We start from the raw sequence: 16,982 nt of genomic DNA on the forward strand, positions 1-16,982 counted from the left end.
TCTTGTAGCTCCTCTCTTTTTGCCCTGCCCTTTCTTGCGCTGTAAAAATTAACGGACACCAACTAGCCCACATCTACACGCTTCTACAGTACAGGTGTTAGCTGCGTTTCTGCTACTATCGTGCAGTGTCTCATCGCATACGTGGATGGACCTTTATATGCTCGCGGCACGGTCATTTGAGACGACCGCAACGGTGTGGGCCGATCCTGGGGATTGTACAATACTGAAGTACTGCAAAGTTGGGCAGGTAAGTTTTTTTTGTGTCATAGAGGAAGGGGAAAAAATTGGCCGCGTATCTACGTGCTTCGCTGCAAATGTCGTCTAAAGACGATAGAAGAGGCGTTGCGTGAGATATGAACGCCATCTGGCAATACGTCGGGAAACGTGAATGCTCTGTTGCGGGCTGGTAGTCCCGGCGCAGCAGCAGGCGAAGACCGGCGGTGACCAACGCGACCGGCGGGGACGCCAGCCAGCCCGAACACGCGGTTTGGCGCGAAGCGCCGAAGCAGAAGAAACGTCCGCACTCAACGAGTACTCTCCACACACTCTTTAATATTCACGTCGCCTGGGTAAAGCAGGAATGCCAGAGCGGCGCCCCATGGCACTCGTACAGTGCAATACTGAACCGAAACCGAAACACAACAATGAGCTCGTGCAGAGGGCACGGAGGAAGCCAAGTTTCGGCGCAGTCGCATTTTCAGCGCAGCTTAAGAAACTAGGGTCTCTAGAATTACGTATCTATGTACTTTCTATTAAAGGAACACACCACCTAATACTTACCTAGTGATGTTGCACCTCAGATATGCGTAATGTTTGCTTTTTCATCAACAATGTACACAAGTATGAACCTAGTCAGGCGTTCACGATGGCTGGCCCTTGGGCAAGTGGTTCAACTTTGGCCGAGTGGCTGCATCGAGGGACGTGCCGACAAACAGAAAGACAGACAGAAAGACAGACCAAAATTTCTTCGTTTAAGTTCTCCAAGAAGGGCTATCGTCTTTAAAACTAGTAAGGAGCGTCACGTGATTCCGCTATAGACTGGGCAAGCCAACCTCCTCTGACGCCGCCCCTCCGACCAGTGCACGGTGCTTCCTGGGTAGGATTATGCCCCCGCAGCGCCAGCAGCAGACGCAACCAAAGCGACCCTACCAACAGCAGTGCTTGCTTATCGCGTGACCAGAGCCTCTTTCACCCTTAAATATTTTGTGACTGGGCTTCAAGATTATCACCTGACTCTACCTCCTAGATTCGTTTTAGGGGCGAAGCTCCTTAAGGCGGCACCCGTTCGTCCCTCGTAGTCGTAGTCGTAGTGCGTAACCAGTCTTACGCTTTGACCTCCAAGGTGGTGCCGGTGGGAGATTTTTCCTGTGCGTTGTTGAACAATAAAAAATTCGCAGCGTGCGCGTTAACTAAAAGCCGAATTCTTCTGTCTCTCATTCCCCATTAGCAGCCATTGGCATGTTCCAGTAGGAAACGTTAGTAGAAGTAGAAGTGTAAGTGTTAGCTAAAAGTCGACTTCTTCTGTCTCTCATTCCCATTAGCAGCCATTGTTTACCTCCAAGGTAGTGCCTGGTGAGATTTCTCCTGTGCGTGATTAAACAATAAAAATTTTGTTCAAAACGCCGTTGATTGATGAAATAAACCAACGAAAGACGCCAGATGTTTTGTAAAAGCAAAACGAAAGAACGCCAGATGTTTCTAAAGCAAAATGAAAAGACGCCAGCTGCTTAACGAAAGACGCCAGATGTTTTCTAAAGCAATGGTTTTCTAAACAATGAAAATTCACAACGTACAGTATGGTCCACTCTTAGAGGGAACACGCGAGCGCGTGGCCGGCTGTCCGCGGAGCGCTAACTGCTGGCGAGATTTGTAAATGCAGCGCAAGCTTATAGATTCATTACGGCGTTCGGGTGCGCGCAGCTCTTACAAGTGTATGCGCATGCGCCGCATTTACAAATCTCGCCGCTAGTCAGCGCCGCGCGGGCTGTCAGCCACGCGCTCGCGTGTTCCCTGTAAGAGTGGACCGTACTGTACATGTAAAATAAAGTGAGCTGCAAGTCGTCATAACTCATCGAACCTTTAGTATAAACGCGCCCGATCTCACGTCGGTGATGATGTACTGGGCAGAATTCACGGAAGATTCACGGTTTACCGATGAACGTCCGCAGCTTCGCCCACTCATCATCATTCACTCCGTGGATATGCTGTGATTTTTTCCTTTGTCCATGCTTTGTCAGTGCATGGGTTAATCATTTTAACCCATGCACTGAAGTGAGCGGTACTGGTGAACCGTCTAGGCAGCCGCTGCAAACGATAAACACTGGGAAAGTGGGCATAGAAAGGCTTTGCTTAATTAAAGGAATTATGCTTCTCATCAAACCCATCAGTTGCACTGAGAATATTTAGCCGTTATTTTGTGTTATACTGTGTAGTCGTGCAGACAGTGCAGTCGACGACCAGCGCACCTGCGGAGGTAGCTAAAATAGGGCTATACCTTTGAAGCACTTAGAGGTTGTGGTCAATATCAATAGACGCCTGGAAGATCGGAAGGTTACTCAGGCTATAGGACGCCTTTATTCATGACGTCAGCGCTGGCAGCTCCAAACGTCCCTTTAGTTACTATCCTGGCGGCTGGGATTCAGAAACTCAAACTGCAGAATGGCGGCGCACACGGTATGCGTCGTCATGGCAACCCAGTCGCGCCTCGCACATCCTCTTCTAGCTCTCTCGCACGCGCCGTTTTTTATTCTTTTTTTTTTGTTTGCATGCGCGTGCTGCGCAGCCTCCTCCCCCGCTCGCACGTGCTGCGCCGGCGCTTTTTTTCTTTTTTGCATCCACTTGCGCGTGCTGCGCCGCGCGTTCGTTGCGCGTTTGAATGTACGCAGTTTGCAATCAAGCATTCTGCACACACTGCAGTCGTGCAGCATGTGCCAGAACGCAAAAAAAGAATGAATTGCACTCACAACACAAAATATCTTTGGTCTCGTTTTATTGTCCTCGTTTCCGAAAATCAACATTTTCATCAAATGTGGTGCGATAGAGGTTCAGGAGATTAACAGAAGTGATGAACAGGAGATTAACATACACGTGTTAAAGGGATACTGAAGTGGTTTTACAATTCGGTAAAACTTTGTTGTTAACAAGGACCAACATTATTGTCGACGATGGCGTATTTTTTTTCGCTGTTGTGGCAGCAGGAGCTTTAAAATACGCGAAAGAAAAGTCCGTCTTGCTCCGCCCACGCGAACGCGCCGAAAGTGTGGGCGTGACCGCAACTACGTCATCGTCGGTAGTTTTGGCCACGGTGGTAGAATAACAGGTGGCCCGACGTGGCGCTCCGCCAATGCGCCGCGCGTGTCACGGAGGTGCTCGAGTTGCCGCCGCTTTTCCGCAAGGTGGCAGAAGGTACATTCTGGGCCGATATCTCCGCTCCGGCGCATTTCAAAGCATGTGACCAGTGTGCGTCGTGCAAAGCATGCAACGCAACCAGCGTTGCAGCCGCGTCTCTTCCTTTCTGCTTGGTCATCTTCGATAAATGCGGAGGCGTCCGTGGATGCAAGCGTCCGAAGAGCAAGAGCGTCCCTATGTGACGCAACCAGCGTCGCAAAGTCGCAATCAGCCTTCGAGTCATGAACGCGGCCAGATCACTGTGGTCGTGATTAGGTGATCCCACGGCTTGAGATCCGCTCTGATGCGTCGCGTTTGTTGCGCTCTGTCAAACGAACGCGCGCGACCGCATCGGTGTTTCCGCTCACTTTGTAAGCTGGAACCGCTGATGTAAGCTGTAAGCTGGAACCGCTGATGCGGCGGCCACCATGGGACGAAAATGCTTCGCTCGAAATTGCAAATCTGGCTACAAAATGTGCAAAGAAAAGCTGTGCCTTCTCTCCGCGCCGAAAGACGAAAAGCGACTGCAGTTGTGAAGAAATGCAATTCCACGGAAAGACTGCCAGCTACTGTTTTCCGACATACATACGATAGCGTGAAAACCAAATGTTCTTTCTTTTTACTCTATACACTCGCCGGTAGAATTTTGCACGCTTTCGAAAAAAAAAAAAAATACGCGCGCGTCTCTTGCAATCGGCACCCTGTGACAGTCATATCGGGACTACCCGCGCCGATTAAAAAATTTTAAGCTTCATAAAGCCTGGCGCTCTCACTTTTGCGGTCGAAGCTGGCAGACAGCCACTACAAGCTAGTAAAAGCACAAACAACCGTTTAAAGCCACAAAATTAGCCAGAGAAACCGGTTTTTACAGCACAGCGAGAGCTTGCGGTGCGCGTCTTTCGGCCCCAAAACTCGTCGCGTACCTAGCGGCGGCCGCGAGCAACTCGAGCAGTACGGCGACGCGCTCGCGGCGCTCGATGGGCCACCTGTTTTATTCTACCACCGTGGTTTTGGCGGAGCCGTGGCCTCCGTGACTACTTCTGACTGCGCGCGTTGGTGGAACTGATCGCGAAGGCCATGCTTTTACAGAGCTGATGGCGCCGATGACGCGGCATACCGAAGGTGACGTCACCGCCTTCGCTCAGCAGTTCAAAAAGCCCTGCAGCTGAAGCCGCTCTTTTTTTGCCAAGAAATGCCATTTGCGTTCACTTCTGTGAACTCTTACATTGGTTTTCGTATTCAGCAAGGATCAAACTATGATTACACATTCCAAAGTCATTTTTTTTAAAAAGTGCTTCAGTGTCCCTTTCTGCACACACTGCAGTCGTGCAGCATGTGCCAGAACGCAAAAAAAGAATGAATTGCACTCACAACACAAAATATCTTTGGTCTCGTTTTATTGTCCTCGTTTCCGAAAATCAACATTTTCATCAAATGTGGTGCGATAGAGGTTCAGGAGATTAACAGAAGTGATGAACAGGAGATTAACATACACGTGTTCATGACCACTAAACAACACAAAAGGTATCGGCAAAGTTAAGAACTTAAAGAACAGTGGAATAAAAAAAACAGAACATAACATTATGGCACATAATAAAAAACACAATTTTTATACTGACAAAAGTGCAGAAGAGCTTTTGATATATGCGCACGATGCTGCACAAAATTATCATAACTAACAAAATTGAACATTCATTGCAATGCAAAAACAATGAAAGCAGTTGAATACCTAAAAATAGAATAATAATGTAAATATCATTTTAAAGATGTCAAAATGAACTCCACATATAACACAAGTAGTATTGGCCGCACTTAATTGACTACATTTCCAAAAACGTTGATTTTCATAAAACTATAGTGATGATAAACGCGGAGAAAATGAACGGATGATATCGGAGGATTCATGGCATCTCTTTTTGAAATGCGCCGATTCTGCAATTCTTCAGCTTTTCTCTGGGCGCACCGATCAGCTGTGTGGCGTTCCGGAATACTTTAAAAACGCTTCCGCCCTGAAGAAAAGGGACAAGTTCCAATCAGATAAAGAGCGCCGTCGACTCGTGCAAAAGTGAATTCGTTTGTTCGTCTCAGAGCAGCACAAGTTTTCATACATTTAGCTAGAGCCTTAGAAACGCGGTTATAGGCGATGGCGAGTAATTAACCGGAGACAAATGCAAAACACATATTCAAGCACGCGATTCTGTGAGAGTTGTAAACCTGTAACTATAGTTACGTCACATGGGCTTCATGTCCGCTGCTTGTTCGTATAATGATTTAAACGCAGCATCGTGCTCTTTTCGAATGAGTCATTTTTGAAAACAATAAACTGTAGCCCCACTGCAGAGAACAGCTACTCGGTATGGACGTGAATTCAAAGTGACACAATGAAAACCGCGACTCAAAGGGCACGCTCACCTGTCGTTCTTTTGGGGGCCGGCACATATATTCCGGGACTTGCACTGGAAGTATTCGAGCACCAAAGCACTATGCACGAACAGCACGAGTCGTAAAACATCGCGTCGCACAAGCACACAGCGAGCGAACACCATGAAACGGACGAGCGACGACGGCTAACACACGCCTTACCAACGACAGACACGAAACTTTCTAACGGTTTTCAAAGTTGGCGGCGCCAGCAAGACGGCGGAAAGCGCGCCTCCCGGAGGAGAGGGACTTGATCCCGCCAGAGAGGGGGTTGAAGAGAGTTGGGAGAAAAGAGACGGAACGCAGATTTTAACTCTGATCCCAGTTCATGGATGGCGCCTCAATTTGCCATACCAGTCACGTGGGTTTCTTTCACTAGCCCAACGTTTATAGAACCTGGTTCTATAAACGTTGCACTAGCCTGCCTGGAGCTGCTCGGCGCAAGTTCGCCCTATGCGAAAGTGTTGGTGTTTGTGGTGCATGATTGTGAAAACGTGAATGTATCCCTGAACAATGATATGTCACGCATAATGTATTCTCTGTAAATAGTGTAAATAAATATTTAGATGCGAAGCAGCTTTTGAGCTGGGCTTTGTCCGTAGTTCCATTGGCGACCGTCCGCTTTCTAAAACCTACCATAGCCATCTGTAACATATTCAGCGCGCGCTCGCACCAAGGAGAAGTCTTCTTCGTCTTGTTCTTCGACCGCCTTGATGATGATACGTGCAGAGCACTTTAGGGGCCCGGGCTGCCGTATGCTGTCCTAGCTTGGCGTAACGCAGACAAAACCACGTGTGCTGGCACGCGCTAGCGCGTTCGTGCCTGTGTAAGGGGCTGGGTAAGACACTGTGGCCTCTCCCCCTTACACTCTCTCAGCAATCACGTGATGGCGTCGGCGAACGCGATTCTGCAGACGCGCGATGAACCCGCGTGGCGTGCTCCAACAAGAGTTGGGGATGAATAACAGCAACAGCAACTACAGCGAATTCATGGTGTGCTCCACATGCGAGAACGCGTTAACATTGGGCAAGGTGCGCGTGATGAACGGAACTTTAAGTCGACCCATGCGCTCCTTCGCATCCCCACATGGTTCCCTTTAGTGGGAGATGGTGAAATGTTTTCTAAACAGTGCATTCTATAGTCTGCCTTAAAGCTGTATAATAGCGTTGCCCAATTTTTAGGCATAAGATTGGTTTTAAGAGGCATACCTAAAAAAATCGCCAATGATTACAATAATCCCTAATCAGAATTCTGAGCACAGCTTCGTCGCTTCGTGTTGGGGCAACGGTAACTGTGTTTCAAGTTTTATCTATCCGCAGTCGTAGTAGCAATGTGACGTTCGTTAAATATTGATACGCCTGCTCCTTTGTGTATTTCTATGTAACTGGTCCGGTACACGCGTAGCCACTGCATTTCGCAAACCGCGCCAGAATTTCTGGGAAGCTTCCAGATTATTTTAGAAACCTCTCATAGGGTTTAGAACGTAAACGCGAACAGTTGAGTTTATTCTGGAGCTATGGCGCGGCCACCAGCGTTAAGACTCGAATGTTCGATGCCACATGTATAAATGCCAGCACGCCTAACTGCAGATCAGATTGTCGATGGCCGACGTTCTGTTCACCTCTGTCAGTGTAGAGTGTGACTGTAGTTCGACTTTCCGTTTGTCGGGCACATCATCATCATCATCATCATCAGCCTGTCTACGCCCACTGCAGGGCAAAGGCCTCTCCCATGTTCCGCCAATCAACCCGGTCCTGTGCTTTCTGCTGCCACGTAATACCTGCAAACTTCTTAATCTCATCTACCCACCTAATTTTCTGTCTCCCCCTCACGCGTTTGCCATCTCTTGGAATCCAGTCAGTTACCCTTAATGACCACCTGTTATCCTGCCGACGTGCTACGTGCCCGGCCCATATCCATTTCTTCTTCTTGATTTCAACTATGATGTCCTTAACCCCCGTTTGTTCCCTGACCCACTCTGCTCTCTTCCTGTCTCTTAAGGTTACACCTATCATTTTCCTTTCCATCACTCGCTGCGTCGTCCTCAATTTAAGTTGAACCCTCTTTGTAAGTCTCCAGGTTTCTGCTCCGCAGGTAAGTACCGGTAAGATGCAGCTGTTATATACCTTCCTCTTGAGGGATAGTGGTAGATTACCATTCATGATTTGATAATGCTTGCCGAATGAGCCCCAACCCATCCTTATTCTTCTAGTTATTTCACTCTCATGGTTCGGCTCCGCGGTTACTACCTGTCCTAAGTAGACGTACTCCTTTACAACTTCCAGTGTCTCGCCACCTATCGCAAAGCGCTGTTCTCTGCCAAGATTGTTCCACATTACTTTAGTTTTATGCATATTAATTTTCAGACCTACTCTTCTACTTTCCGTATCCAGTTCAGTAATCATGAGCTGCAAATCGTCTCCCGCGTTACTCATCAATGCAATGTCATCAGCGAATCGTAGGTTACTGAGATACTCTCCATTAACTCTTATTCCTAACTCTTCCCAATCTAGGGCCCTGAAAACCTCCTGTAAACACGCGGTGAATAACATTGGAGAGATCGTGTCTCCCTGCTGTACGCCCTTCTTTATTGGGATCCTGTCGCTTTCTTTATGGAGGACTATAGTGGCTGAGGATCCGCTGTAGATTTCTTCCATTATGTTTATATAGGCTTCGTCGATGCCTTGATTCCGGTGCCTTGTGCCTGTCGGGCACAAGGTTCGCCCAAATAAAATGTTTCGTTTAAATCCGCCGACTGCTGCCTTCTTCAACGTCACGGCCACGTGACAACATTACCACAGAAGCTGCAAGCGCTCGAGTGCTACGCACATTACTCTGCGCATTGCAGGCGTCACGAACCAAGCGAAACGCTAAAGGCCCGAACACACGTACGCGTTGCAGCGCGGCAACGCGTGGCTTTTTGACGCGGCGCCGCGCCCTCTCCCTATGGGGAGAGAGGGCGCGCGCCTACGCGAAGCTGCGCGCCCTCCCTCTCTACAGGGAGAGGGCGCGGCGCCGCGTCGAAAAGTCACGCGTTCACGCGCTGCAACGCGTACGTGTGTTCGGGCCTTAAGAGCCCCGTTACGACACGCGAAGCCAGCCGCAGTGCACGGGCCAGCCCTGCATGCGCACGAGCTCCGCCTGCCAGCGCGCGTGACGGAGGAAGAAAGCGAGGTTAGAGGCCAGTGGCTCATGATATCGACAGACTCCGCGGTCGCTGTCTTTCGTCCTCGTTCGCTCTATCGGTTACGCCGACAACGCCAACGGCGACGCCGTTCAACGCAGGAACGGTCGCCTAAGAGCTGCGCTCTGAAACAGCGAGAGCTTGAGAGACTCGCGAGGCTTTGTGTACAGCGGTTCCTTCCGAATACTTCGTACTAAAAAACAGGCATGTTGAGGAGCAGCTCGCCTTGTTGTCAGCACTCGTTTTAGCTCTGAGCCATTGCCGCTCACGACGATGCTTCTTAATCTTAATCAGTTGAGTTTTCACGGGTTTGGTGCAGAGTTTAACAGCGCCCGACTCACGTGCATGCCTGTATTTTCTATCACCTTTTATCCCCCTTACCCCTTCCCCTAGCGCAGGGTAGCCAGCCGGTCTAAGAACTGGCTAACCTCCCTGTCTTTCCGCTTGTTTCTTCCTTCTTCTATATTTTCATGGCTACACATTAAAAGGGCTCAGTAGAGGCATATGTTGACCATGACATGCATATAGTTTCATGGCTCTACTTTAAAAGGGCTCAGTAGCGGTATATTGACCATGCGAAAGATGCTACAGGCGTGCATTCCCTGAGATCAATTGAGAGATGAGGGACAGTATTCGTGTGTGTCTGCGATTGTGTGCCTTGTGTGCGTGTGTGTGCTTTTTTTTTTCCTTCCCCTGTGTGCAAAAACAACTAAAAGGACAACGGGAGTAGCCCGCACTACCTCGAGGTATAACGGGCTTAAGCCAATTTAATATGAATAAATAGCGGATGTAGCCCTATATAATTCTTCTTTATTTCTTCGCATTCATCCCTCTCCCCCAGTGTAGGGTAGCAAACCGGACGCGCGTCTGGTTTACCTCCCTGCCTTTCCTATCTTTACTTCCTCCTTGAAACAAAAAAAGCCAATTCAAAAAAAAAATCGAAGGGGGAAATCTAGTGGGTGTGCTCTGTTATTTCATGCAATAGGTCGCGTAGGTTTTGAATTCGGAAGGATCGTGTCAAATTATATGGCCTGTGTATTTTCCCTGGTTATGTTGAGTTCAGTACACATGTTCAGAGTAGAAGTTCCTCCCACGAACGCTTCCCACTGTTAGGAAAAGCGCCTGCGCGCAGTGACATTCAGGGCATTTCGTGCGAGCGCTCGTTTTAATACACCGCGAAGCCGCGCCACTGCCTAAACACAGGCGCACTCGCGAATGGTTCAGCGTGTAGTAGCAGTAGTAGTACACGACAAGACACTTCACGCGGCACTGGCCCCGCCCATAATATCCCCCCCGCCCCCGCCCAGCTGTTTTCCTTTCATACACAGCTCGCGTCGGGAAATCGCTCTCCCCACTGCTCCTTCCCTGGCATGGCGTCGTGTTCGATGAATAACTGATGGAGCCCCTAATGACTATACGACCACGCTGGGAGTGGCTGGGTAGCGGGCACGTCCGGTGTACTTACGGCTAACCGAGCGAGTCAAGCGCTGCGGGGGTGGGTGGTTCGGGGACGTCACTGTTTTCCGAACAGTATAGGGAAGCAGCGTCCCGGGTGAGATGAGCACAGCAATGAGGACGAGAGAGAGAGTGAGAGGAGACGAGGACCTCTTAGAACGAGACTTTGGAAGACGCGACCGTAGTAGGCCCACGCTGTAACTACACTTCCGTGTCCTAAGTGGCTCGAAGCGACCGGGCCATTGAGTGGTGTGTGTGGGGGGGGGGGGGGGGGGTGCCCTCAACAGACGTCAGGCGCTCCTTCTTCGAGCGTCGTGACGTTGACGAATGAGCGTCACTGGACCGTGCCACGGTGTAAGCAGGATTAATGGGGATGCACGGTTCTAACCCCGGTGGGCCGCCAAACTCGGCGTTCGGAAGTGTCTTCTCCCACCGCTCGCCGCTGGGATAACGAGGAAGGACTGCGGGTTCGTCGTCCACCTCCGCGTAGCGTGCCTCCCACGGCACCGGTCCGCACGTCGCGCGCGCTCTGGTCGGAGAAGAGGACGCTGCCCTTAACGAAGACGACAAAAGCGCGTAAAGAGAAACCGTGTTCTTCCTTTCTCCCCTACCCAAGGTGTCGTCCGCGTAAAGTGTATTGACTCGCTCGCTCGTCGGGGAAGGAGACGTGCGCGCTGAGGCGGCTGCCGGCGCGATAATCGTTTTCCCGCCGTTCACGGACAAGGACGCGCTTCCAGGACGTCCGCGTTTGTCGTGGTGGTGTTACTCTATTTTCGTTTTAGCTTGTACTTCTCTGTTACATCCTTTCTTTTTTTTTTTTAGCCGTGCATCGGCGGTGGTTTCTCTTTCCTGTATACGTGCGATGGCATAATCAAGTTCGATGAACCCCGCGCCGGACGCGGGACTCACACCGCTCAGTCAACACAAGCTTTTGCGAAGAGCAGACCACGGTGAAGCTGTATACCTACTCGGTTAAATCAGTGCTGCTGGTGACATCTTCCGAAGCTCTGATTAACTGACGTGTCCTCGAAACGTTTTCGCGTTGTACGAAGCGTCGGAAAGCAACCTGTCCAGCAGAAATAAATTGTATCAGATCTACCGCGATCGCAGCAAACATTACAGATGAGTTAACTAGTTGTAGTTTTGAAAGAAGGGGACTTGTTCGAGCGGTTCGTTTCTTCTTTAGACACAACTAATGAAACTAACAGACAATTAAGCCAAGGAAAGCATAGGGGACGTTAAAGATTGTTCCACACTCGCCGCCTTGGCGGCCATTGGCTCTGCCTAACGCATAAATACCCTACAAAGTGGACGAGGGAGCGCCCTCCGTCGTAGCACAATTGGTGGAGCATCGGCCGCGTAATTCGAAGCTTTTTGACGTAATTCGAAAAAGATTACGTCAAAATCAATACATATTGCAGTTAAAAATGTTCTGTTCTCCATGCTTTCCTTGGCTTAATTGCCTGTTGCTTTAATCGGTGAAAGCCTTGCAATGCTACAGCCGGTATTTTTAGGTTTGCATCTTTCCTGTACACCAGATGCAGGGTAGCGAACCTCGCCTCGTTGACTTTGCGGCGTCCGAAGATGCGCCGACGCACTTCAATACACTCTAAACGTGGTAACCGATAAATGTGATTTTGTGCAGCTATGTAGTAAGGGCTACATTAGTATAGAGTGCATACATTCTAAACTTGGTAACCCTTACTATCGGGGCACAAGATCTCATTTATCGGTTACCACGTTTGGAGTGTACTGCCGAATGATACGAACGGCTTCGTCGTGCACAGAGAACGAGAAAGGGTCAACAGGCCTCAAGTGCAGACGTCGCTTGATATGCCCCACTACTAGTAATTTCATAGCCGATTTATTCTAAGAGGGTTTAGCCATTGTCCAAACATCTTACCACTTGCTGTAAGAAGTAAAGAAAAAAAAAACACAGTGTCTCTCATGCAATCGTTCTAAGACGAATCGGAGGCGAAAGCCATCTTCTTCATTTTCTTCTCAGTGAATGTATTGATTCCCCCCCCCCCCCCATGAAAGCTTTGCTCATATCACATCCTCCGTGGTGGCACAGCATCGGCTGCTTTTCACCAAGCGACGATGGCGCGCAATGACGTCGTCATGTGACGTCATCATGACGTCACAAATTCTGGTGATCTGTGACGTCATTGGTGGCGTCATGATGCACTGAGGTCACGGGACTTTTGGTATACGCCGACTGCACACACACATTCACTTGAGTAATAATGCGAGTTTTTGACCGACTTTTATTACATTTATATTTTTTTCATCATTCGTGTCGACGCGGACGCCGGTCTCACGATGTATTCTCAGTTCTGGCCAACTCTACAAGCCGCCGCCGACGGTCAAATTTCCGTGTTTGGTGAGGCATCTAAGGCCCTGGCCTTCAAAAAATGAATGAATAATAACAAACACAGCAATGTCGTGTGAGGCTTCTCTTCTTCCGGCGCATTATGGGCTGGCCTACTTGCTGATTGCGTCGGCCGACAGGAAGTGGCGGAAGAAATGGCATAGCAGACGCCTAATTAGCGCACGTGTCAGAAGTTTAACGCGCGAACTTACTCACTCACTTTTTGCTCCGCGAATTGTTCTTGGCTGCGAAACGAGATAACCCGAATCGCACCTCAAGAGTTTGCGACAATCCTTGCGCAACGCTGCTCAGATGAAGCACCTGTATCCAACAACTTCCTGCTAGAAAAAAAAAAACTAAACAAAACATTTGCTTATTGTGGACGCCTGGGGAAAGCGCCTGTTCACACTTTCTCTCGCCTAGCGGCGACAAAGGCTGCGGCAACTTTTGATAATTGTAGCACTAAGTGAGACGGAGCGTGCAAAATTCCAGCTGCGTCGCGTTTCACCGTGTGTGCCTCCATGCAGCTTGTTTACACCTGTTCCGCGGTCCGCGAATAGCGCGCCTACGAGGACATCTGGCCTTTTGACGCTGCCCGCACGCCGGGAACACGAGGAGGACCGGAAACGACTCCTTCCTTTCTTTTTTTCGACTTTTCCTTCCTTCCTTCCGGCGACGCAACAAATTAACTCCTTCCCCCTGGCTTTCCGGAAGCGGCCTGCGTGCAACACCCGTGGCGTGCGAGCACGTGTCCGTTTTAGCGACTTTATGCAAGGGCGCACACCGAAGCGCCTTGCATTGTGCCACGCTTGCAGTCGGTCGTGTACCTCGCGGTGTCTTCACGCGTTTCACCTGCTTTTTAAAGTCATTCTTCTTTTAGTTCGGAAAACATGTTCTATTTATACAGCAATGAACAGACAGCAACCATCACCACAAAACCGTATCACAAGCGCGAGCCTGCATCATCCAGATACGCGATTTCTTTCGCTCTAAGAGCAATCGAGGGCGCACTGACACAATTGGTATTTTCTCTAGCAGTCCGACCAGGCCTCGACAATCTCCCGCGTATCCTTATCGAAGTTCCTATACATAACTACACACTCATTGAACAAAGGTCGGCAGCCACAGTCATGACAATGTACTGATACATGCCCGTCGCGGTAACAGTTAAGCTTCTGTTTGTGCTCTCTTTTACAAAAATCTATTTAGACAGTCTATGGACTGTCTAAAAATGGGTTTAGACAGTCTATAGACTGTCTAAACACATTTTTATAAGGGTCTGAGACTATCATTCAGGCATCTGCACCCTTGCCGCACGAAATGGGAATCTATAACGAACACTTTGTGTGTGGCGGTATAGCTCAGCGGGCTAAACGCCCGCCAGCCATCGTCGCGGACCGAGAGGTCATTGGTTCGACTCCTGTCAACGGAACTTTTTCTTACAGCTTTAGCGCACGTCCCGTCCTCTTTCTGTGGTCCCTGTCTTATCAGCGCTATGGCTTCAACGACCGTAACAAAGCAACTGGCCCAAAAGTCTGTTCTCTCGGCCTTCTTCTTCGCTAGCCCTTTCTCGTCCATGTTATATATATATATATATATTTATATATATATATATATATATATATATATATATATATATATATATATATATATATATATCTTCAAGCGAGGCTTGTTATGAGACAGATTTTGAAGGCGGCGGCGTTGTGCGCGAAAAATCCGGCGCCGGCGAGTGTACAGGTATGCGGCCTTCGTGGGTGCGCCGGTCTCGTGCTTATTTGTATGCGCCGTGTTCCAATAATTCATGCTCTCTCGGTCGTCGTGGGCCAGTCGGCGATCAGCCGTTTGTGATACGGCAGTCTGATCTTTTATCGAGGTCACGTGTCTTTCACGTTGCCACATTTCATTGTTGACTGAATGTGAACGCGGCCCGCGTCGTTGTTGCCTGTTGCAGCTGAAGTGTTGCCTGTGACAGAGAAGGTCCAATTCCCGGCATGGACGAAGGGAAAGAATTAAGAGGGAGCTTAGCGCAATGCGATAGAAAAAAAGAAAGCAAGAAAGAAAACTTCACTTGCCCCCATTTTCCCGAAATGGGAAATGATGGTGATTTTTTTTTTACCGGCACTTATCCATACACATTCCTGTCTCCCAAAACAGCCATAGCACTAGGTTCGTCTTGGCCATGATAACCTGCGATTCTCGAATAAAGGACACAAAGGACGGCATCATTATTGTAAAGAATAAACAAAAACACTCCCCCCCAACTAACCCTTGAGGCAGGCGTTATGTTACCCGAACTGAGCCCGCTATAATAGATTTAAACCAAGCAAGCTGATATATCTTAGATGTTGGTAATGTGTGATTCAAGTGACCACTGAATTGACCTTGAGTTCGGGTAGGGGCTTGTTATGGTACATTGCATCAAAGGCCTTCGCGTGGTCGACACGTACTGCGTCACTGTGACCATAATTGTGTAGAGCAGAATCGATGTCATCGGTGAATTCAGTTCATTAAGCAGTAGATTAGAAAACATGCTCTGAAACCACGCTGCATCCGCGATATTATTATATTCTCAGTTAAATATGACTGGGGTGCTTGTGCGTGTTGTGCATAGGAGGAGTTTGCAACAAATATGTCTAATGCCAAGTAATTCGGTCTATCGTTGATAGTCAGTTGCCTATTGCCGGCCTTCAACACTGGAATAACATGTGCGTTCTCGAAATACAAGGCACAGTGGACTTGAGTGTTTTTTGAAATACTAAAACTACATGGCGAGATCACCATTCCGAGCTACGATTTAGAAACACATGTTAGGAATGCCATCTGGTTCTGCGGTTTTAGTTGAGTCAGTGAGTAGGAGAAGCTTTCGAGCACAACATAAACCGGTGTGACCTATATATATATATATATATATATATATATATATATATGGAAACTAAGCGTGACGAGCGGGATCAGAAAACAAATTCACAAAACCTCTATTTCGTAAGTTCTTCTTGCCACTGGCTCCCAGTGTTGGCTTGGCTGAAATATTCTATCGTGAACATCTCTAGCGCCAGGCGGTTTTGTGAACACGGGCCCTGCATGTATCGGTGCGATAACCAACTCAAAATACAGTCTGGATGCTGTTTTTTTTAAGTCTTAGAGATGGATTAGGGCTCCGAATAGAGTTAATCGACATGATTTTATTGTTTGGTTTCACTTTTAATGACAGCCGCTACTCCTACTTACATGACAAAGACAAAATTAGATCTGTTTGTTTAAGATAAGATTGCGGGAGAAGTGCCATACACGATGGTGCACTCTGGCCTGTTGGCATCCACCGTTTTCATTGTAGTTAGATACGGACGCACAGAACTTGCATTATAGTCATCATCGCGTGTAAGTTTAGGAGTCCTAACGCTTCACTAATGTCAGCGGTCACAAAACAGACAAGCAATTGGAAGAGCGTTATTTATCTTGTGCTCCATCATCGATGTTACCGTTCTTTGCTTATCAGTAAAATAGTAGGAACAACACGCAATCTGAGCGTATTCACACTGTTTGTGTATGTTTACGTGTAGCAGAACGCGGGCTCAGCGCTCACGCTCCTGCATTTAGTTCCCTCATGACTGTATGCGTGATCGATCACTTTCGAGATACATCCATTTCCGCGTACTTGTTGCGAAGGGCATTGGGTTGATGACGTCAGCCTTCAGAGCGTGCTTCAAGATGAATCACCATGACGTGATGACCGGACGCACGGCCTCTGCGTTTCTGTTACTATCAGGTACAACGTCGCCAGGACTCGAGAGCACCTGCACACTTCCCTAGACCTACAAGAACTCGCCCAGAGAGTATGTACTCGTTATGTACGTATGTATGTTCTTCAAGTACTTCGAACCAGTGGATATCCCGGCCGCCATTATGTCTATGAAGACTATGAGAACAGGCACGGTACGAGGTGAACCAAGTTACCACGGGTCTATTGTTCAACCTGAGCTCTAATATGCCGGAGCACCTCACGGAAGTAATACGGATTACTTCAATATATTAGCGGGAAGGAAGCATGGTCTGGAAGACTGTGGAAGTTAATTTCATGCGAAATGTGGGCAAAGAAGTCAGTATCAATAACTTAGGACCAATTTTACTCACATCTTGCACATGCTAACTCATGGAAAACGC

This window comes from Rhipicephalus sanguineus, unplaced genomic scaffold, assembly GCF_013339695.2.
Source record: "Rhipicephalus sanguineus isolate Rsan-2018 unplaced genomic scaffold, BIME_Rsan_1.4 Seq6598, whole genome shotgun sequence".
Taxonomy (NCBI): domain Eukaryota; kingdom Metazoa; phylum Arthropoda; class Arachnida; order Ixodida; family Ixodidae; genus Rhipicephalus; species Rhipicephalus sanguineus.